General features: G+C 43.4%; 1 protein-coding gene and 1 long non-coding RNA gene across 3 annotated transcripts in view; both read right to left on the bottom strand.

Moving 5' to 3' along the window:
- The window catches only part of LOC146860157 (uncharacterized), a 57,298-nt gene extending 32,990 nt beyond the window's left edge, over positions 1 to 24,308 (bottom strand). Inside the window, exon 1 of the long non-coding RNA XR_014978798.1 lies at positions 24,293 to 24,308. This is a non-coding gene — a long non-coding RNA (uncharacterized LOC146860157). The remainder of the gene's footprint in view (positions 1 to 24,292) is intronic.
- Positions 1 to 24,404, bottom strand: part of SNX1 (sorting nexin 1) — a 732,138-nt gene that overhangs the window by 706,050 nt on the left and 1,684 nt on the right. The gene's annotated exons all lie outside the window — the stretch shown is intronic.

Consider the following 24,404-nt stretch of genomic DNA (forward strand, 5'->3'; position numbering starts at 1 on the left):
CTTTCAGTTTTTTACTTTGATTCCATCAAGAAGGTATTCAGATATGTCACACATTTGCCATAAATTCTGAATGTTAGCACTCTAGTTGCTCATTAGATCACTGTAGTAAAGCTACTGCTCACCACAGAAGTCTGCTGCTGGTATTAAAAGTGCATGTTTCAGTCTGCATGTCAGAATTTTTTAATAAAATAGAAGAGGATTTGAGAAGTCACTCAAAATGTTACCTCATTTTTCCTTTCTTCAGCACTAATCATAATTTCTATGGCAAAATGAACCCCCTCATTGTGTTCCTTTTTAAATTAAATGTTTTAAGTGTTACCAGTTTATTCCAATCAAGATGGCTTCAGGTGTGCCAAGCTTTTGTCATAAGTAAGACAGTAAGCGCTCTAGTTGTTCTTAAGAAGACTCTGGGACATTCTGTCATTGGGCTATACTTGGGCTAAATCTGGGTGATATTTGGGCTACATTTGGGCACTTGTCTCTGGTGGCCATCTGTTCTGCTCGATTTTCCCGGCCTTCTTGTGAGGAAAGGTGATTGAATGTGACTTCAGTCTCTTACCATTCAAGTCTAAGGGTTAGAGTAGTGAATGGAGCCTATTTACTAGGCACTTCAACATGATCCTGTGCTCTTCCCCATAGATCAGGGCTTGCACACATAGCCTAGGGGATAGATTCGTTAGTATTAGGGATAACCTGTCCTGTAGTGAGGGTATTTCATGGAGCCGCGCTGAATTCAGGCCTGGTAGGCCTCAAACGGGAGAGACTCCATCTTTCTTTCTGCTCCGGCAGCTTGGGATGCTTCTAGGTCAAATGTAATGTTTTAGTTATGAGGTGTTATTCGCTTGGAGAGAACCGGTTCAGGCCGGCCCTTATCGAAGGATTGTATTTTTCTTCATGCCGAAGACACTACATCAGGCCGGCCGGCTGGGAACGTGTCCTTGGTACGGGGAGGTACAAGAATTTGGTGGGCGGCAGGTTACGGGCCGGAATTTTCCATGAGGAAACGCACCTCTATATTAGTGAAAGTCTGAGGCAGTTAGATGTTCAGTCCGTAGGCGGCATCTAGCCGCTAGCAGTAAAGCTACTACTTATTCCAGGGAAGACAGACGCCATCTTGAAGGCGGAGAAAAACCGAGAGACAGATACTCTCCTAGCAGAATAGCCAGAGAGGAGAGTAGTCGATAAGGAAGAGGTCCCAGTGACTCGGAGAAGGGTGAAGAGAACAGCGCATAGTGGTGCAGATGTGTATCCGTGACTGCGGAGGTGTGACTTCCAGGCGAGCCGAGGCACAGACGAGAAGGGAACCTAGATGACCACTGAGTGCAGGCTACACACTACTAAGGTGATGTCGACCCTTTCTTATTAGAGTGTACAACTTAATCTTTCACTTTTCTTTGCAGGTTATGTGTTATATTGTAATGTTATGTGATTGCGTATGTAATGAGTAATAAAGTACCCAGTTTGTAGTGAACCAACATGTGCTGCGTGTTCTTGTATGAGAGGGTAGCCTATTCTTCTAGTCAGCTGCGGCTACATGAACAGATGTTAACCCTGATCAGGTAGGTGGTAACTGAATAAGGGGAAGAGGAGCCCCTCGAACCGGAGAACAGGCTATGCTCGAACTGGCAGTCCTTGTGTGATCTGATGAATAGTGAGACTGATTCCCTTTTTGTATGTTATGGTGATCATAGGATGAACTGTCGTATGAGACTGCCGTCTGGGTAGAGAGGTCTGGATTCGTATGGGATCGCGAGGCCGCCACTTGTGATACTGTCATATGGGCAGAGAGGTCTGGATTCGTATGGGATCGCAAGGCCGCCACTTGTGCTGAGACTGCCGTCTGGGTAGAGAGGTCTGGATTCGTATGGGATCGCGAGGCCGCCACTTGTGATACTGTCGTATGGGCAGAGAGGTCTGGATTCGTATGGGATCGCGATGCCGCCACTTGTGATACTGTCGTATGGGCAGAGAGGTCTGGATTCGTATGGGATCGCGAGGCCGCCACTTGTGATACTGTCGTATGAGCAGAGAGGTCTGGATCCGTATGGGATCGCGAGGCCGCCGATTATAAGAGGTCTTGGTATGTATAGTAGGAATTCCCTGTCCTTAGGTGGTAGATATATGTGGTTACCTATTGTAAATAGGCCCTAGGGAGAGAGAGGGGGTAACGTTCTGGCTGGGTTAGTGAGGCTCTGATGAGCGGGTTCTATCTGATCCGAAAACCCAAGCAGAACACCATCTTGGGAGACTTATTTGTTATGAAGTTTCCTAATTTTCCCATTTACTACAGTCTCCTCAGTAGGAAATACTTTGTTTTTTACTTTGATTCCATCAAGAAGGCATTCAGATGTGTCACACATTTGCCATAAATTCAGAATGTTAGCACTCTAGCTGCTCATTAGATCACTGTAGTAAAGCTACTGCTCACCAGGGAAGTCTGCTGCTGGTATTAAAAGTGCATGTTTCAGTCTGCATGTCAGAAATATTTAATGAAATAGAAGAGGATTTGAGAAGTTACTCAAAATGTGCCCTAATTTTTCTTTCTGCGGCACTAATCATACTTTCTATGGCAAAAATGAACCCCCTCATTTTGTTCCTTTTTCAATTAAATGTTTTAAGAGTTACCACTTTATTCCAATCACGATGGCTTCAGGTGTGCAATACGTTTGTCATAAGTAGGACTGTTAGCGCTGTAGTTCTTTAGAATACTCTGGGAAGCTGCAGTAGAACACAACGGAATCAACTGACAGTCTCTGCCCTTGTTGAATGTAAATGTTTTACTGAGAATGTCAGACTTCATTCTCACATGACTGAGAAAGATAATGTGAATTTACAGAAACTATGCTCTCAGTTTAGCTTATAGATCACCTTCCAAACCTCTGTGGGAAAAGCATGAGAAAATAGTTCTCTCAAACATGATTCATGATATCCCAGCAGAAGGCTTTTTCACATGGTAAAATCACCTTAGAACACACCACAATTCCTAAAATGAGTATGGTACCATCAACAAATGATTTATAATGTAACTAAAGTCTTAAAACCTTCTATTAACTGCAATGCTTTTTAATGAGGTGCTATCATGTATATTGGTCCCAAGATGGCTGCCAACACTTCTTGGATGAAGTGCTGACAGCCAATCAGATCTCATGATGAGATGTGTGGTTAGGTTCCGCCCAGATATATATATATTTCTTTTTCCATTAATATTTTAAAAAACTACTGAACGGATTTACACCATTTAACTAAAAGGCACGACTCTGAACCAGGGGCTACCTTTATGCCAAATTTGGTGTAATTCCGTTCAGCAGTTCGGGCTGTAGCTGCGACTAAAGGTTCCTATGGAAAATTGCATGGGGAAAACACGTTTTGGGACCCCACTTTTTTCTCGGCCCCCGCTTGACGAATCACCCCAAGACTTTCAGGATAGGAGCGGACCGGAGCTTGCCAAAAGTTTTGAAAATTTCGCGAAGATTCGTCAACCGGCGTCAAAGTTATTGGGAATAGAATGTTGCGGATTTCCTATGGAAAATAGGTCCTAACTATAACCACCTACTGGCAACCGCCAGTAGGGGATATATATATATATATATATATATATATATATATATATACACATATATATATATACACATATATATATACACATATATATACACACACACACACACACACACACACACACACACACACACACACACACACACTAATACGTAACACAAAACAAGCATTGGCAATACAATAAGTCTACGTGACTTTAAGCTTTTAGCATTGTTAATGACAATGCCCTTTATTAAGTTTTAAAAACAAAAACATGTAAATGTAAATGTTGTATGCTTGTAAAGCGCACAGCTGCCCCAGCAACGGGGCGTCCCGGCGCTGTATACCGCTGGGGAACCCATCCTGGCTTTCCTTGTGAGATGGTCCCTACTGGGCACCCCCAAGGTGAAGACAAGCATCCCCGGCGCTGAGGGGCCGTAAGTGGAGATTAAGCAAGCTATTGCCCAGAGTTGCTGAGTGGGATCCATGGTTAGAGTGGGCACCGAGGCGAGAATTATCGTGTCCGCTGACCTTGGCCCAAGACCCTGCCGTGTCGGGAATCGAACCCTGGTCCCGGGCCGACCTCTGTTTCCGGGTCTGCCGCCTCTAACCAGTGAGCCACACCACTCCACTCCACATAAAAGGCATTGTCATTTACAATGCCAACAGCTGAAACTCACAGAAATGCAAGACCTATTACATTGTAAAACAAACATTTGTATACTAGAATAATACTTTATGAGAACTGACTGATGAATCTTCATATCCTATGAAGCACAAAATTCGTACTCTGCGAGATGTCCAGTCATGCACTGGGGTCCAAGTATACTGGCCTGTAGGGAAGAGGGACTGGATTAGATTTACTGCACCTTTGCCCTTGCTCCCAATTACTTTTCTTTTTTTAATAAATGTATATGTTGACTGTCAGACCCTGATTGTCATCAGTCTGCCCAGCGAGAATCCACACACTTCTTCTCTGCCGCACACGGAACCCCAGTTTATGGTTTTTCATTTATTCCAGCACTTAAGTCATGAACCCTCTCTTCCTATGAGGCCCTGCGGCACTTGTCACTTTGTATTGATGAACGCAGGAAAGAATATTACAGCAGAGATTTGGAAATGTTCTACAAGTGCAACATTAGTCATTAGACATGAAAGGATGACACCTTCCGGTCAAAACTAGGCTCACATCATCACTCGGTCATTGGGATGACATGCATGTTTTTTTGCCTCGTGAACTAGCCCCCTATCTTTTGTTCATAAAGTTTTAGCCACCGGAATCTATAGAGAAACAAATTAGGAATTCTCAGTGTAGGTACTTCATGGTAAGTTACACACGTGTGGCACATATACACTGAAAATTCTCTCACAGTTGAAGTGTTCACTGAGTGCACACGTATGCTGCGTGAGGTTTACAATAACATACACAACAGCTTATATTATTAGCAGTCTAACAGTGAATTTCTAACTTTTATCCTACCTAATGGCACTATACGCATCAAACATTTAGCTCAGCGGAAACAATCTCTGTGGCAATAGCACATACACTAAATAGAACATGCACGCTGCTAAAGCAAGTTTACAGTGCAGTGTTGTGCAAAGACAGTTACTAAACAGCAACACTACGTCCACGTTAATGATGGTTACAACGTGGGACTCTTAGCTTAAAACTATCTTGGAATGTTCCGGTCGAGCCCCTGCCGCCTAAACATTTCTACTTACTCATAAGTGAAATCCGACTCCGAACGTGACTCCGTGGCAACAAGCAGATGCCTTCTTCCGGTCCCGACGGCTATGGGGGCGGATTGTTGTTGAAAATAAGGCATGGGGTCGCCATTGGCTGCTTCTCCAGGGGAAAATAAGGTGCGCAGCAGCTATAATAAAAGCGTGCCGTACTTACAGATAAGTAAATACTACATTTTAAAAGGAGCGAGCTTAGAAGAAAAAGGCGCGTGGCCTCTTGTAAACAGACCGAGCCGTAAATTACAGAAATAAATAAGTGCGGCCACTATAGTTGAAGTGGATCACGCTCTAAAGTAAATAAATACATTAAAGGTACTGCGATGCCATGGGTACAATAGGGGAAGGGCATTAGAGAAAACAATGCTCACCAGCTTATAGAGCAGACTGTGTAACACCACCAGTAAAAGGTCCAGTCGTTATGGAAGGTAACAAATGCAGACAAGGAGTTCACAAGAAGGAACTAACAAGCCTATTTACCAACAGAAGCCAGCATTTACGAAGGACAATGCTACAAGCCAACCACAAATATGGGCGGAGAGTGGGCAGGGTTTCCAGTGCATACCCTAAAACAGCATTCCGTGCAGAGCGCTGCTGCAAGGCTCGACCAGGAAAGTAGAAATTAAGCAGTTCTAGTTAGTAGCATTAACTAAACTTGGCCCCTGCCACACACTGCTTATGATCTCACTGGCTGGGCAGTTCGGGCTGGACTGTTCCCATGAGGCACAGTGTCAAGCCTGATTTGCATATAGCTGGGTCTGAACTGAGGTAATGAAGTGAGATAAAGAACGATGATGGAGTCAACCCAGATCTGACACTGTGGCGAGTGTTTGAAAAGTTTCAGCGCTTCATCCATCATCTTCTTGCGTTTGCTATGATCTCACATACGATCTCACATATGACATCACTCATGACATCTCAAATGACAATTGATGGCACCACTGATCACATCATCCAAGGATTGTGCTACTTTATTTTATAGTTTAAATAGTGGCGGGTAACTACCATAGTACTTCTCAACCTAATTTTGGACAGCCTGTGTCCAGCTAATGGATGTATGTATTCACAAAACGGATGTGCTCCAAATCCACCATAGCTGTGTAAAGGTATTGAAAATGTTACAAATGTATGCATCCAAGAGTTACTCTGTGCGCAGGTGACAGTTGACTTGTATTTATTCTACTGCACAGAACTTTTTGTTCTGCAGAAGATTACAGGAGAAAGATTCTGCATAGCAGATACTAACTTTTATAAGGAGCCTTGAGTTATTAGAGAGAATCGTGTCACATTGATAATATATACTACACATGCAAGTGTGTGCATGGGTACTAACCTGTGTATGAATGCTTGTTTTGCTTTAGAAGAAGGGCTATCTGTAAGGTTTTAACCACAGTATGATGTGTGCACCCTCAGATTCTAGTTATTTTAAGCACAGTCTCTTTTGACCACTGTTGCATAGAACATACACTGTTCTTAGTAGATTCTTTTGAATCCTTTTGGTGCATTTCTCATGAGATTTTCACTATTTGCAAACAGTGTGGTATAGAATTAACTATGCCCATAAGTAAACACCGTTTACAGTATTCAGTTCTCTACCGCTACCAAATAAATTTCTTAAGGTAGAATTGTTGCGTGTCAAGGGTTCGATACAGTTAAAAGCTATCGGTAGTAGGGCATTAGTTTTGGAATTTGCATTCACTATTTTGGCTTTCTATGAACAGTTGCATACAGATTGAATACCATAGTCAATGAGAGTTTCCCATATATCTATGGTTGATCGTTAACGTGAACCATCTATCCTACGTGTAAAGCCATAGCTATTTATACAGAAATATGCAGGAAAACAAAGTTTGGATGATGTCGTTTGAGATGTCATCCGTGATGTCCTAAACAATGTCATAGAACAGGTCATGAGTAATGTCATATGTGAGATCATAAGCAGTGCATGGCGGGGGCGCAAGTTATAGTTAGCGCTACTAACTATAATGTTACTTTAACCTTTTTTTTTCCAGTGAATTTGAAGATTTTAAAAATAAATGTATATTCAAAAAGACACTAAAACTAACTACTCCAGCAATGTTTGCGTTGGGAATGATCAAATTCTTAGTTTTTGTAACTCACATATACAGAAATATTCCTGTAGTTCTCATACTCTTTGCATGTATCTTTACATAACCTTCATATTTATGTCAAAAAGACAATGATCAGTTGTTTCTATACTATAAACTATGCAATTTCACTATGTATATCCATTATTAAGGTGTGTGATCGCTTTCGCAGGTGGCACACTGGAGTCTTGCAAGATCGTAGAGTTACTCATTTTGTTCTAATCTATTGTACAGAGATCTTTTCCATGTGGTCAGTTATTATTGAGTACTAATCTTTAATAAAGTCAGTAAAGTATGTATATTGTATTAATTATTTAATTACTCCCTCGTGGACGACGAGGGGGTTGTACACCTGTTTGGCTCTTGTGAGCCGCTTGTGAGATTGTACATTTGTAATTAAGTTCATAATAATGTATTTTTGTCATTTTGAAATGTAAGACATGAGAAGTGTTGGATTTGAGAAATTAAGAAAATTCCCCATTTTTACAATCTCACAGGCCTCGGCGAGACACCCAGGAGTGGAAAGACATCTCAAGAAAGGATTGTGATTGGTTCATATGTATGTATTTATTTAGCAAAGAAATATTCCTTCCTCTTAGCTTCATTTGGCTATTGGGTTTTGCTCAGGGTAGACTTCTTGGCTAGCTCTCCGATATTGCTGTCACAAGAGTGTCATTCTCAGATTCAGATGAGGACGCTACTGCTGTTCCTGCAACTCAGCCACCTCAGTCACCCATGGCGTCCTTGGTGTGGCACTTTTTTTTTTTAAATGAGGCATGGTGGGAAAAAAATGTGTGATTTAAAAAATATGCTAAAAAGAATTCAGTAGGAGCAGCCGGAATATACAATACAGCACACGTACCACTGAGATGTGGCGACATTTGAGGACTATGCACCCTCAAAGCCTTGCTCGGGCTGAGTTATCCTGTGTTGCAGACCTTAATAACTCATCAGGGGCGTCCACATCTTTTAAACCTGGTGACACAGTGCCTGCCCAGTTACTCGCCTTCAAGTAGGTAACAAACCTGCTTATCTCAATAAATCCCTTTTTTGCAAGCACAACAATATGCATTAACACTAATGAAGTGCATGGAGAACTCATCTACTTTTTAGTATTCACAATCCAGCGAGATTGTAAAAATTAGTTAAAAACAATATACAGAGGGGTGTGGCCGGGCAAGATGGCCTAACGGACGTAACCCGTCTCTGCTCCCGGTCCACGCGCTGTCTCGGTGAGGATTGCAGCGGTTGCGGCGACTTTCACCCACTGTAAACGAAGGTTGCAGAAGTGTGAGCATGTGAGGCACCGGCGGAGAGTGGCGGCATGTGCGGATCGCCCTGAGAATTGCTGAATTTGTCTCTGCTGCCTGATCGGTGGAAGACGCGCCGGATTAAAATGGCAGCACGACCTTTGCCGCGGCTCCCGATCGAGCGTCACCGGTGAAGGCTCAGGATCCTTCAACTGGATAGCGGCATGAGAGGCAAGTGCTGGATGTCCTGGGGCAACATCAATAGCATTCTCACCTGGCTAAATCAGCTGAACCTCATCTCTCTCACGAGTGCCTGACTAAGATGACGGCCGCGCTGCATTTCATGGCGGCGGAACTTCGCGCCCACTGCCTGCTGCCCGGATTTGACTGCTGACTTTAGGTACGAGGGCCCCTCTGAACACTTGAACCAGTAGCTCCACCTCACTGGGCATTGAGGTACTATTCTGGCTTTGACCTGGCTGCACGCCACCGCCCGACATCACTGGGCTCCTGCATCTCCCCCACTCTGTGGGACCACCAGCGCTCATTATCGACTGGCCTTCGCTCTGAGCCTTCCCCATCGCGGGCTGTCACCTTAATACTCCCACTGCAGCGGTTGTCCACAGGAGCTAACCCTCGAGTGTACACGAAGGGCCCGGATGCATACTTGATCCTCCCACCTCCACGCAGCGGTGGTGACACCTCCATGCCCTCGGGGGATACCTGGCTGAACTACTGAGAGGGTCCATCCGCAGGCTTCACGGCGCAAGATTGCGTGACAAGAAGGCTGACCCACTAGACGCCACCCAAGGTCGCTTCCCAATCAGAACCTAGATCCCTGAGTTCAATTACGCCAACGCAATTCTGAAGGTGACGCTCTATGCCGCCTAAGACGACAACGGCCAAGACTCCCAACAGGGTCTCAGATTTTTTCTCGACCGCAGAAACACGATCGACGATACGGGGAGACGCAAGCGCTGCAACGATGGCTCTTACAAAAGCGGACCTTTTGACCATGTTTAAAGACTTCAAATCCGAATTACGCAAGGACATTGGCCAAGACATAAAATCCTCCATTGACCAACTACGATCCGACTTGTCAGACCGTCTGTCTTCCTTGCAACAGGACGTGGACTCCGTGGGCACTAGAGTTCCTGACCTCGAAGCACACCACCAGGAGCAAGAGTAACTCTCTACCGAACTCCGGGATGATGTGCGCTCACTTAAGGAGCAATTACTCCAGTCGCAACTCAAGGCAGAAGATCGAGAACAGGGCTCGGAGGGAGAATATACGCATCAGAGACCTGAAGGAGAGCGCTGAGGGGCCAGATCTGGAGGCATTACTGGTAGGCCTGTTCTCAGAGATTTTGTCTCCACAGACTTTCAAAATAAAACTGGACAGAGTCCATCGAGTGGGGCCTCTGCAACAGGGGGAGAAGAAACGGCTGCACGATGTCTTGGCTAAATTTCACTCCTATAAAGGTCAAGGAGGCGGTTCTGCAGGCGGCTAGGGCCAGGGAGTCCATTACATTCCAAGATTATTCTTGCGCCATCTACCAGGATGTCGCGCCATCGACTCTGGCTCGGAGACAACTGCTCAAACCCATTACCACTAAACTACGCGACAACAAGATCAGGTACAGATGGACCTATCCCTTTGGACTCAGTTTTGAATTCCAGAATATACGACGCCATATTACTGACCTTCAGGAAGGATTGGATTTGCTAGGCATTTCCTCTGGGGAGGAGTCCACGATCCAAGGCAAAACTGGAGAAACTATCAGAGGAGCTTCGTCGTCCTCAGCCTGGTGGTACAGAGGGAGGCGTTGATCACTTTCAGGTTGCTCCGCAGACTGCCCTCGCAATCCCTTGCCCACCCGCAGTAATGGCTGATGTCTCTCAATTCTCCTGGTGATACACAACAGGGGCGTGCATCTACCGGAAGAGCTAGGAATGTCACCTCCCTGTGCCCCGCTGTGGCCCCTGTTTCTACGGCTACGGATACTCCCTATCAGGGAAGAGGTTTCATGGACCTTGTAGGCCTTTTTATAAGTAAGACTGTTGTGGTTTCCTTTTGACTATAACTCAGTAGCCTCATCAATCGAGGACTTTCTCGCCTTCGGGTACAGACTGTGATCCACGTTGTTGATAACAGTTATACTTACTGTTATGATTGACTCCTTGAGGTGCTTCTTTAGGCATGGGCTAACACCATCTTTGGCTCTTTTTGCATGTGCTTCCTCTTTGAGAACCACAATATTACGCTTTTGGTTAAACTCCGTCGAGACGGGCGTGGACGGGGTCCTCGGACCCGATGTCCCCCATGGTGTCAGAGGGGTCACCTAGACCCTATAGAGGGACCTAAAGTCATGTTCAAATTTCTTACTTGTTTTTATTTGTTCTAGTTTTTCGAGGGGTTTCTGGGTGGGTTGGGGTGGGCGGTGGTGGCGGTTTTTTAACAATGCTCGTGTGTGATCTGCGAAGTTTGGAGAAGATACAATCAGCAGGCTCTGGTCTACCGCTACTACAGAGGGGCGGTTTAGGAATGGGGGCGTAATGGGACCCTTCGGGCGTGGGGAGAGGTGTAGTTTTTTCTATGTGACATGATGCCGATTACCATTGGAACCTGGAATGTTAAAGGTCTTAACACCCCACAAAAACACCACAAAGTGTGGAAATACATTATAGATCACCACCTAGACATTGTGGCTCTGCAAGAGACGCACTTAGCTAGAGCCGAAGACTCGCGTCTCAGATACAGACATTTCCCACTAATTTATAGATCCTCAGCCCACACGAAACACCGGGGGGTGGCTATTCTGTTTCGCGCTTCTACACAATTTCAACCTCTGGGAGTTCAGAGTGATGGGGACAGCCGCTGGGTCATGATCAAGGGTCGTTTAGGAGGGAAAATCTGCACTTTTGCAGCGATATATGCCCCCCAACACTGGCCAGACGGCTTTCCGACACACTTTTTTGGGGAATATGACCGACTTTGCAGAAGGCCTGCTAATTCTCATGGGCGATTTTAATTTGATATGGCAAAAGGACCTTGACAGTACACACACGCACAGCGGTAGGACACGGGCTCCTTTTCCGGGGAGACACAGCAATGTCTACATGACTTGGGTCTCCTAGATTCTTGGCGCACGCTTTACCCGTAGGCACGTGACTATACGTTTTACTCGCATGTCCATCGTACATACTCCCGATTGGACTACATCTTCATCAGTCAGACTCTGCAGGGTACTTTACAGGACACTAAGATCTTCCCCCTCTCGGTATCCGATCATAGCGTGTACTCTGTCTTAATTGGCTAGGGAATGCCCCGACCACTCCCAGGTGGTACTTCCCACCGTCGCTTATTCGTGACAAGGCATCCTGCACCAAGTTAAGAACCGCCATTACTGAATTCTTTAATATTAACAGGCCAGAAGACACTTCGGACTTCACCACCTGGGATACATTGAAGGCTATTATTCGGGGGGAGTGTATTGCCCTCAACGCAGCACTGAATAGGCAGCGCGCTGGCGAGAGAGAATTATTGGAGACCCATAAGCTAACTCCACAAGGCTAACGTTACGTAATCTCACAGCGGTAAACTCCGGGCCATTTACAATAACAGGGCAGAATTCACACTTCAACTACGGCACTTATTTTACACCCAGGGCAATAAAATTGGTAAACATCTTGTCAGACAGTTAAAGGACAAACGGGAGAGAGAGTACATAGGAGGTATTTTGGGTCCCACGGGGGACATTACACGTAAGGACGAAGACAAAGCTGCGATTTTTGAGACTTTTTATGGGGACCTATATTCTGGGGACTCCTTAGATACAGAGGCTCAACAGGAATACCTCCAGTCATTGCCTCTGCCCGAGGTGTCTGATGCATGTAATGACCTGCTCACCGCTCCTAGCACCATAGACTGTCAACTTGGCCATTAAAAGCTTGAAACCTCACAAGGCTCCTGGGCCAGACGGCTATACAGCTCTTTTTTACAAGACATTTGCCCCCCGACCTTTCCCCCTATCTTGTACGTCTCTTTAACAAAATGGCGGAGGAAGGTGCAACTTCCGGCACTTTGTCAGAAGCTGTGATTTCAGTGATTCCCACACCAGGGAACGATCCCCGGCGCTGCGCCTCCTATATGCCGATAGCCTTATTGAATCTTGATGCTAAGCTATATTCTTCAATTATTGCCAAACGCCTAAATGCCCGCCCTCATTCATCCAGACCAGTCGGGTTTTATCAGAGGACATCAAACGCACGATAACATCCGTAGAATCATACATCTGATAGAGAAGGCCAATAGATGCCAAATCCCCGCGGTCTTGGTAGGTTTGGACGCCGAGAAGGCCTTCGATAGTGTGGATTGGGTCTTCCTATTTTGCACACTCACAGCATTCGGCTTTGCACCTATATTTCTCAACATGATAAGAGCTAACTACCGTCTCCCTAGCTCTAGAGTGGTGGTCAACGGGATACAATCGCATACCTTTCCCCACTCACATGGCACACACCAGGGGTGCCCCTCTCACCTCTACTTTTTGCCCTCACCATTGAACCCTTAGCCCTAGCGATCCGGAATAACTCAGATATCCAGGGAATACCGTTTACTGGGGAGTCCCATAAAATATCTCTATTTGCAGATGATGTTCTTCTGTCCCTGTCTAGGCCTGAGACGTCTCTCCCATGTTTGCAGTCAGAACGCTTTGAATTAGTGTCGGGATTTAAAACTAATCTAGGTAAATCATATATACTTAATCTTACCCTTTCACCTACGGAAGCCCTTAGGCTTCAATCCCTCACCCCGCTATCATGGGCTACCTCATCCATCCAATACTTGGGGGTTCAACTGACACCAAGAATTGAGGGGCTATATGCTGCCAACCTTCCTCACGCGCATTCAAATATAACTTACAAAATGGAAACCTCTTTTCCTGTCAAGGCTAGGCCGTATACATGCCGTGAAGAGGACTCTCCTGCCCAAGCTTCTTTACTTATTTCAAGCCTTACCTATTGAGCTGGAGCACGATTTCTTTCGGAAAGTGAAGGCCATGATCCTACGCTTTATTTGGCAGGGAGGGCGAGCCCGCTTCTCTTACTCTCTGTTGCGCCGCTCCCGCACTGATGGGGGAGTGGGTCCCCCAGACATCCTCTTATACTACAAAGCGGCACAACTGAGAGTCCTAGTTGAATGGTCCCAACAGGAATCCGAGAAACATTGGTTACATATGGATCGCAGCGTGACGGGACGAACCATTTGGGATCTGGTGTGGTGCCCCCGCAGGGACAGACCCCAGAACACATACATTAGTACCCCCACTCGCACCACTCTTAAAGTATGGGACACAATTTCGGGCGACGATAGGTGGACTTCATTTCCATCCCCACTTACTCCAATTCACTTCAATCCAGCTTTTCCCCCGGCCTAGCACGAGGGACCCTTTGAGGCCTGAAGAAAAGGAGGCTGCTTAGCTCCAACTCATTTGTTCCATAATTTTGACCCCCTCACTTTTGATCATTGTAAAAGGGGCTTTGAACTAGAGAACACGAAAAGATACCATTACACACAATTGATGCATTGGGCCCTTACTCCTCAGGTACGGGAGGCTGCTACTCGACCTCTCACAAAATTTGAGGCCTTCCTCACCATGACTACCAATATGAAAGGGGTGATCTCGTTTATATATAGCTCCCTACTTAAAACAGTTATTTCCCCACGCCCCAGGTATAAGTCCATGTGGGAAGACTTGATTCACCGTCCTATTTCCAATGAGGAATGAACACACCTATGGTCCGATGTCGCACGCTTCAATCCCTCCACAGAACTCATGGAAGCACACATGAAGACCATGATGGACTGGTATCTACATCCTGCCAAACTTCGTCAGATCTTCCCCACCTCTTCGGATAGGTGTTGGAGAGGGTGCGGGCTTCTGGGGGATTTCCAACACATATGGTGGGATTGCCCGACTATTCGCCCCTTTTGGGAGGAAATTTTGGCACATATAAAAGACACGCTAGGTTATCCCATCCCCACTACCATGGCGGGAGCCCTTTTGGGGCTTCGCGACTCCTCCCTATAACACCAGTCCTGAGCTGATAAAATGATTATGTGGCTTTGCATTGGAGCGGCCAAGGTTACTTTGGCAGCCGCTTGGAAGAGGGAAGCTTCAGCTATTTCCCTCTGGCACTCTCGTCTATGGAGATTGCTTAGCCTAGAGCGTATGGATGACATTTTCAGGGATAACTATAAGAATTTCGAAGTTAAATAGGGACCCCTTGTCTCCTTCCTTTCCCGAGGCCTTCCATCTGCTGTGTGACCCTCCACAAGATCCCTCCATGTTTTTCAATTTTGATTACAGTCCCAGTGTCGACCAACCTCTCGATTGTATGCATGTCGCTGCCACCACGGGTAGGGTGGGTATTTTTTTTTTTCTTTCTTGTCTCATATTTACACTGTCCCATGTTGGGATAAGTTTGTCTATGCTTTTTGTCTATTCCACGTACAGCACTCCAGCTGAGCAACTTGGGGAAGCTACCCTCACAGAAGGACGTTCTGTCTTCTATAGAACTGCCCGCTTGCTTAGCAATTTTGCATATTTTTTTTTTAAGCTCCGGGACGTTTAGAGGCTGTACCTACCATTCGGCTTGCTTAATGAGAAGAGGAGCTGGTTTATATTGATCGCTGCAATTTGTTCGACTGTTATAATTCTGCTGAGGCTTTCTGATCCCCTGCGTGGGACCAAGTGATGGTGCTATTTTTGATTGTAGGCTGTAAAAATGTAATAAAACATATCTTTGAGAAAGAAAAAAAAAACAATATACATCCACTTTTTTTCCACAGTAGTTATCCCTTAGATACTTCCTTTCTAAACTTGGGGAGACAGCAGGACTCTCTGATGCCTTTTATTTTTTTTGCAGTAAACAGTAATGACGCCATTTAATCTCTAACATTCCAACAGTTAGCCAAACAGAGCACTTGCTCCCGCAAAAACATGAAGGATCATGCAAAAACCGAGCCTCTCGACCAATCATAGGGCTACATTTTATATATTGCGCTCTCACAGGAGGACCGTGGGACCCTAACAAGCCCAACTGCTAAAATATACAATTATTTTTTACTCTTAATTTCTCAAACACTACTAAAAGGATCTACACCAAATCATAGAAAACACAATCTGCAGACCAAGATCTAGATTCCTGCTGAATATGGTGTAATTCCGATCAGCAGTTTTTCTCTGCCCCTGCCCGAGGGATCACCTCGAAACTTTCCAGGAAGGAGCCATGGTGGATGAACCTTCATTTTGAAAGTTTTCAGAAGAGGTGTCAAACTTGGCCAAAGTTATTAGTAAGTCATAAAATACTCAGTCTATGTAAAAGCCGACCTCAAGTTAACTGCCGACCACCAGTAGGTTTTAATGTATATACATACACACACAAAAAAGATAACACTGTTGAGTCCTTCAGAGAACCCTTTTCAATGCGGGCCCAATTCAAAACCTTTCAAGAAAGGGATTATCAGATAAGTTATCTTGTTACTTTGATGATTTCTTGTAAGAATGTTTGACCTTCTGAGCTGGATTTTGATAGTAAAATGTTTTCAATAGATGGAATAGTATTTAGTATCTCTAGAAGGACTAAGTGCATTACATGTACTGCATCATACCTGTGTTTTCCTCAGGTGTGTGAAAGGTTGCTTGTGGGGTGATTGTGGGGGGATAACAAAAGAGCTGAGACCCCAAAGGAGCTAGGTAACTCTTAATATCTTTTAGGAGGCCTTCGGCATAATTTTCAACTGTGGCTAGTTGGGACATTCGAGCATTTGGCTAGTCTGGGGGAATGTTCCATCAAGGAGGCAAATTAAGGTCTTTGTGGTAGGTAGTAGATTGCAAAGACACTTTAAGATTAGCCAATTAGTCTTAAAATTAAATTTTTAAGATGTTGTACTTTAAGCTTTTGTCAGACACAGCTTAGTTGTATGCAAGATTTTTAAAAAGTAGAATCCTGAGGGGTTATGGCGGGAAGGGTACCTTCTTCCATATTCTTTGGGAGTGCCCAGTGATACAAACGTGTTGGAGTGGGGTGACGTGGACAATGGCGGATGTGCTGGCCCAGGAGATACCTATGGACTTGAAATGGCTCTTTATGATTTCAGGGGAAGACAATATGGCCCAACTACCAAACAATTTGTTTGGCATTGGCGGAGGAGGTAGCTAAGAGAAATATAGCAAGGACCTGGGGCTCAGCGACTCCACCTCTGCTCTCTGACTGGAAAGCGGACCTGGACTGGTAATTGTGGTGGGTAGAAAAGATAAGTCTACCAAAGTAGCGGCTGCCCGAAGAAGAGGGAAAAGATCTGGGGAGCATGGCAAACCTATAGGGAGTTTTGATGTCGATGGGGAGGGTGGGTGCAAGGTTTGGGTCTTGTCCATGTACTGTACAAGAGCTCTCATAGTTTTGATTACTCGATTGCTCTACAAGGTTGGTCTTTGTCATTTGTAGTATGCTATTCGACATGTCCAGATGTGCATTCTTCTGTGCTGAGCATGTTTGCAATTTTAAAAAAATATAGAAGTTGATTCCTTGTATCTAATCCTGACATTGAATGTAAAGCTTCCTAACAAACACAGTGTGAGAGAATTATCCCAACCAGTTTTGAATCACAGGTTCTTACAAGTCCACGGTTTGTGAACGCACTGATCTTGATTTGTGTGTGAACGATTGCCCACTTGTGTTGGAGATACACTTTTCATGCATTAGTTAAGCATTTATTCCCTCGAGCGTGAAAGATGGATCTGCAGATTTTATGAGAGCAGATTATAAAAGGAAAAAAAAAAAAAACACTAAATCGACAGTGGTGATGATGTAGCCACTGTACCTGTCTGAAAGAGCAAAGAGAACGAGAGAGTTAGCAAGTCTAAAAAGAGATGGTTACATTATTGCGTGTTTAGTCATGTGTTAGATTTGTTTAGTTATGTCAAAAAAGGAGTTTCCTTTGGGCTACGCTTAAAGACTCAATCAAGAATATAATCTGCATACACGCTTGTTTACTTGACTTATGGCAAGACACACTCACACCACAAAATCTAAGGGAATCACAACCATATACCCAAGGTTAACAGTCTGAAGAAGGTTTGTTAAAAATGAATAGTTCTATTTATTTATGATAATATCATAACAAGCATTTGCAATGCAAATAGGTCTCGCATTTGTGAGTTAGAGCTATTGACATTGTAAATGGCAATGTTTTTTACCTACATGTTTTATTTTTGGAGTGAATGTATGTAGTGTGCAAAATCCCTTGGAAAGGTCCTGCACTTCGTAATAAATATATTGAAAACGACGCAGAGTGTGGATTGTGTCAACAATTGCTTGGCACGTACCTCATGGGTGAAGTGTCGCCACACATGCACACCGTGGTGCTTTACTAATGCTAAACTCATTAATAAAAGTAGTGCTTACAGACGAACCAACGTGATCAGGATCGGAGCATGTGAATCCGAATCCTGGCTTCTCTTTCATTTTCTAGACTATTTGACTCACTCTCCTGCATCTTGGTTATCCTTCAAACACTGGGAGGCAATGAAGTTTGCTAAGGGGGCAGGGGAGCTTCGGGGGGGTTCATGAAAATATTAATTGCCTAGTTGTCAAAGGTCGCCTGGTGCTATTAGTTAAAAGTGTGCAGATTTCATTAAGATATTAAGAGTACTTTACTCGCACCTATGAGAAAATCGAAATGAACTAAACAAAATGCCAGAATGCGCGTCAGTTTTCACAGTGTTTTAGACAGTACTGGTTGCTTAGTTTCATCATTGCATTAATTTTTGTATTTACTCTTTGACACAGCATCCAAAGTAGGTTACCTAACCCCAAAGCCCCGAGTTGTTAAACGGCCCATAGAAGGTAGTGTTTTACAGTTGAGCAAATGTGTCCAAATGTAATTTTGGTAGTGCCATGGAATGATCAGCCAATGAGGTACTCGATGAGCAGGTATTTAACTACACTTTCAAAACGTATGGTATTGTGGCTGTTTGTTTGTACACAACCACCTCTCTGAATGTGTTTATTAACACAGAGCTTCATCTACCAGACAGTGCTCACATAGGAGTGCTCACATAGGGATGACTAGAGCACAGAACAAAATGTATTCATTTATCCTGAGTGTGAAGGCGCCCGGAAGGCTTAGGTGCCCGCCCGGAGAGGCTAGGGATCCTAGCGCTTCTACAGACTCTGCCGTGCTCCTATGCACCAACAGGGCACAGCTCAGAATCTGCCCCTTCTGCTAAAGAATAGGTGAAGGGGATGAGGTTGGGGCATGCGGGAGTTGCCAGCAGATTTCCAGGTTATTGAAAGTGATGATTCCGACGTGAGGCAATGGAGACTGACTTTGTCCGTTTGCCTGCACCAGTCTATTTCTCTACCATCTACCGGGCTCACTGTCATGTATCCATTCATCTCTCTGTTAGAGGTGCGTGAGCCAATATATTAATTAACAGTTAGAGCCAGTCGGAGATGAGCCAAGCGTATACAAGCCAGTGGGCGAGCCATGAAAATGATTGGCATGTTAATCATACAGTAAACATGATGTATATGTGCGATAATGTCTCTTCAGAATTTAAAAAAAGTGCATTTCTTTAGCGCCTCACCTGAGTACACCAGATTATAGCACTGAATTCAGAGGAAGTTATTAAAAGAGCTCGTTTTAAGCAGGAGTTAAAATAGTGCCGCTCCTCCAGCCCGACAACAATGTCATTTGTGAACTAAGAAGCGTCAGTTGCCATGCATACCCCGAAGTTGCCTAGAGTCTTATTATATTTAGTGACATTAAAATCTAGTTCATTAAACACGAGAAGTTTGTGTACAGCACACATCTTGAACTCGCATATTTCAAGGTGGCAATAATAAAGATGAAAACAGAAGTGCCGGCAGGCAAGAAAACACAAACGGGAGTGGGGAGGTGGGGGATGGTGAGAAGTCAGACTGAGGGAGGGGGCGGTGGGTAGACAGGGAAGAAAATAGTGTTAGGAGTAAAGGGGCCAATAGCCGTGGAAGGATACAAATGATGAATGAGGAGGGACTAACAAGCCTCAAACCAAATCGGAAGGCAGCATTTAAGACAAAAGCCAAGAGGCAGAGAGTGGGCGGAGCTTCCACAAAGCTTCCACACTACAGTATATACTGCATGCCTCGCAAAGCGATGGCAGCGCATTTGCGCTGCAACGCTAGGCGAGACCTAATAAAAATCATTCATTGAATGTATAAACATTTGTTTGTTATATCCCTGACACAAAATCTAAAATACACACAATTGTATAGTTCATAAAAACATCAAAATCGAAATTAAAAAAAGAGAGTACAAGCAAAAGCCAATATCATATGTCATTGGAAGGCACACATCCGTGATCTCACAATATTAAGGACTAGAATCCAACACTGCCGTACTGATATGAGGTCTGTAATTCCAGCCTTTTCCAGGATTGTGTTTCAAAAGGGCATCGACGTGTTTCGATGGCAAGTATTATAACACCATCTTTATCAAGACTTCATCAATGACTCAAATAAATCGGTTTCAACTGGAACCTTTAAAATACCTGTTATGACAAGACATAAGTGTCAGCATTAGATTTGTTTAGGCCAATTACCCACCTCCTCCCGGAGGCCACACACCCTCCTGCTCTAGCTACCTTACCCTACCTATTGTTCGATGCTTCGCTTTCCCCACCAGCCATGCATGTGCAAAGTACCATTTATTGTGTGATTCTGTGGAAGAGAGGGGAACAAGGTAGATGAAAATAAGAAAGGCATAGATTGCGAAGATGCGAAGTTTAGTTTAGGATTCAGGTGCATGTCAGAGGCATTTTCCGTTTGTGTTAAGGGAGAGATAATAGAGGGAAGTGAGTTGGAATCAGGCAGTGTCAATGGTTTTAGCGATAATATACGGAATGAATTTTGAAGGGGCGATTCAAATAAACGTGTAAGACGATGTCTAGAAGGGACTTAAGGTGCAATTATTCTGTTATGCTTTTGTTTTTGCTGTTCTGATTATGCAATGTTGGATAAAATAACTACGCTTGTTTCATTGTTATTTTTAGTTACCCCTGACGAAGGGCTTGATGTGCCCGAAATGCATTGGGTTATTAAAATACTGCTTCGGATGAACTTTGTGTCTGTACTTGTTCTTGTAATAAGGTCTGGCTGGACCAACTCGAACATGAGAAAACATTGGAAATTGGCAGGTTACCTTACGTGTGAATCTTAAATGCGGAATCAGAGGAAAATATAGGATGAATGGAAGGAAAACCAGGAATAAAATTGTGTATAAAGGAAGAATTGTGCAAATTGCATCACGCTGTGCGGTTGGAATTGGGGCGGAGATTCGTCCCCAAAATACAGCAACAAAGTACCATTTACCCAACTCCTTCTGTTTACGAGCTACCTCCCACTTAATCTTACCTTTACTATCCTAAAATGGGTGTTGGCCATTTACAAACTGAAAAAAAAAACAGCTGAAGTGGCCACTGGTGTGTGACGGCAGATGGTTGCACATACCTTTCATCTTAAAAAAACATTCAGATTGCTACACATGTTGCAACACAAGCAAGATGTACACATGGAACACACGGTCATTTTGGTTTGGATAAACGCACAGGTGAAATTTTGGCTGCTTAACTTTACCATCCCAATATGTCCAACAGCCTTTTCAGATGGTAAAAAAAAAAATGTGGGAAGAAAACACACGCTAGCCACGCCTATAAGGAAGACCTGGCTTTGCCAATAACTGTTTATGTTATTTAGTGCATCTATCATAGAAGAGAGGCTTAAATTCTCTCAATCTCATGAAGATAAGGCTACCTGATCCTTTAACATGATGATGTTTTAATTGGAATGAATGGGTGAAAACTCACTACAAGTAGTACCAGATACTTCTGTCATAAACCAAAGAATTAACTATATTTACATTAAAGATCTAGCTACAGCAACTCTGTCCTTTTAAGTCAAGCAGCCAGTGACAGATTTATCACCAGAACTTTTATTGATGCTAAAAAATAAAATTAAAAAAAAAGGACGAAGAAACACAATATGGTATTTGGGAGAAAACAACATTCTATTTGTGTGTAAGCGGATCTATGTAAAGGAAAACTTCAAAACTGCCAAGAGATTCTTTCAATAAAAGAGTTGCATAAAAGTAACAGTAAAACACGCTTATCCTTTAAGAGACTATTTCAGTGACTCAAGTGTTTCCTCATATTTAACTCTAAATTAGGTGCTTACTTTAACACTACCGGTTTCAGGTTCCTAGAGAGAACGTGCACAATGAAAGTTATAGGGCCAGGGATCCCAATTTCTCCTTGAAAGTTCTGGACCTTTAGAACGACGGTTGACATCAGTCACAAATTTCTAGCACACCAGGGGAAGGGAACCTCAGGCTACTTAGCTACACACATTCAGCCCCACACTCATGCCATCATATCGGCTTGCTCATGAGCAAGAAGCCTGGAGATTAAGCCTTCCATTAATGTAGCTTAAAGTGGGATCCTGGTGATTGACTTTTACTCCAACATTTGTTTTATACAATTACTTGAGTGCTTATAGCACAAGCGCCTTGAGTAACGCTTGAACTTGATTTATCCTGGGTGTGTCACTGCAATTTATTCTATGAATCAATTCACTCCCTTCTTACTACGTGTTTTTGCACTGAGTGGATAGCACTTGTTACTATGTGTTTCACATATACAATTATGTAATCAATGTAAATAGTAGTAGTGGACCAAAATGGGCCAATTACCGCACCTCACAAATTGATTTTTTATTTTTGTCATCACTTAGTGAGAAACATTCCTAGACAAATTGTAGCAATAGAGAGGATATTGCAGTTCTGACACCCTACTACCAAAGGTAACTATTGTCCATTAGATACCTAATACGCATTCAAACGAACTGCATTCAGCACTCTCATAAACAGTGAGTACAACCATAAAAAGTCATGGATTTCTCTAAACAGGAGTACAATATTCAATAATCTTTATAGAAAAACATGCACATAAATTTCCCTAGTGAACAAAAAATAACACAAGATCCAACTGTTATACTCCAAGTTTTTCACTGTTGATTTATTCTGTATATTGACACTTCCAGCACAGGTCAGCCAACACGTGTTTTGTCTTAAAAGACTTTTTCAAGGCTGGAATATAAATACAATTCATGCACTCTTTGTATTATTTGGTGCCAATACACAAATGGTGTAACAGAAACAACGGTTCCAGCGGAAAGTTAGGCTAATCTATAATAATAATCAAATGCACAATTGCAATCAAAAAACGGGTTAAGGTGATGTCAGAAAGAAAGAGGGCCTTGCAGACTTTATGTTCAAATTAATTATTTATCAGATTTGTAAAATTCAAAATTGATATATACACAAACCAAGAAAAAACAAAAACGCCGTCGACTGCATTTGAAAGCGAACCAGTTTAACAGCTCTGACTATTGTACACAGAAGCTGGAATCATTACTAAGTTAACCTTTGGTCGCCTTTTTAAAAAATTAAGGAAACCAAGCTGTACATATTACATGTTTTTCACTGTTTGTTTTATGGTTCCATTTCACTTGGGAACACAAAAGCACTATTGTTTTTTCTTGGTTTGTGTATATATCAATTTGAATTTTACAAATCTGATAAAAAGAATTAATTTGAACATAAAGTCTGCAAGGCCCTCTTTCTTTCTGACATCTGACCTTAACCCGTTTTTGTGATTGCACATTTGATTATTATAGATTAGCCTAACTTTCCACTGGAACTGTTGTTTCTGTTACACATGACATACCCTGGTTCCTAGTGAGTAGGGTGCCCCTTGTTCTTGCCTTTTAATACACAAATGGTGTCCTAAATATAGATACTTTTAGTATTTCCAAAGAAAGTTTGGTCGCAAGGAGGTAAAGATGAATATACATTGAAGAGAAAAAGTGGATGTAGACCTATAACCGAAGATTTCACACCAAGTGGCAAGGATTTCTAAAAGATTTTAGTGATTACAGAGACACACCTTCATCAAAGAAGTGTCCGAGATAACAAGATGATTCTGCCCCATGGCTGCAGTATAGATAGTACAATTCTATACTCACCAGTTCTATGTAGCGTATCCTAATGGTCTTAAGTGTAGCAGAAAACCTCATGAATTTGCAGTGTAAACTACAGCACAACTGCATGATGAAGGTTTGCAAAACAGTTCTTCATGATTTACTTCCAGTAATCATTTTGCTCTCTTTACAAGAAACCTATGAATACTCACCAATGTCTGTATATGGAGTGTGAATATGTGTTTCATACACTGGCCACTAATCCAGTGTGACACTTGAAACCACTCCAGTTTTGAAATCGATAAAGTAGGCGATTAAAGCTGACAGACCTACCCTTTCTTGCGTCTGAAACATGTAGATTTCATTAGGATATGGGAGCAATTGGCACTTCATGAGAATGCTTCTTGGTTTTTACCTTTATCAGGGGTACAGTTAAAATAAAGAGTTACATACTGTGTAACTCAATAGATAATATTATCTTATTGTCTCCCGAGAACAGAAGTTAAAGTGGGCAGGAACTGAGGGGCACAATATGCCCATACTTTTTTAATTTAACCAAAACCATTTGCTTACTTTATGTTAAAAGGCAACTGCCCAAGACGGTTAATTCAGACATGTGAGAGGACTCAGCTGAAGCAGAGGGGAGAGAGTCTCCAGTGCTGAAAATCCAAGGGAGGGGCAAACA

This window comes from Triturus cristatus, chromosome 3_1 (assembly GCF_964204655.1).
Source record: "Triturus cristatus chromosome 3_1, aTriCri1.1, whole genome shotgun sequence".
In the NCBI taxonomy this organism is placed as follows: domain Eukaryota; kingdom Metazoa; phylum Chordata; class Amphibia; order Caudata; family Salamandridae; genus Triturus; species Triturus cristatus.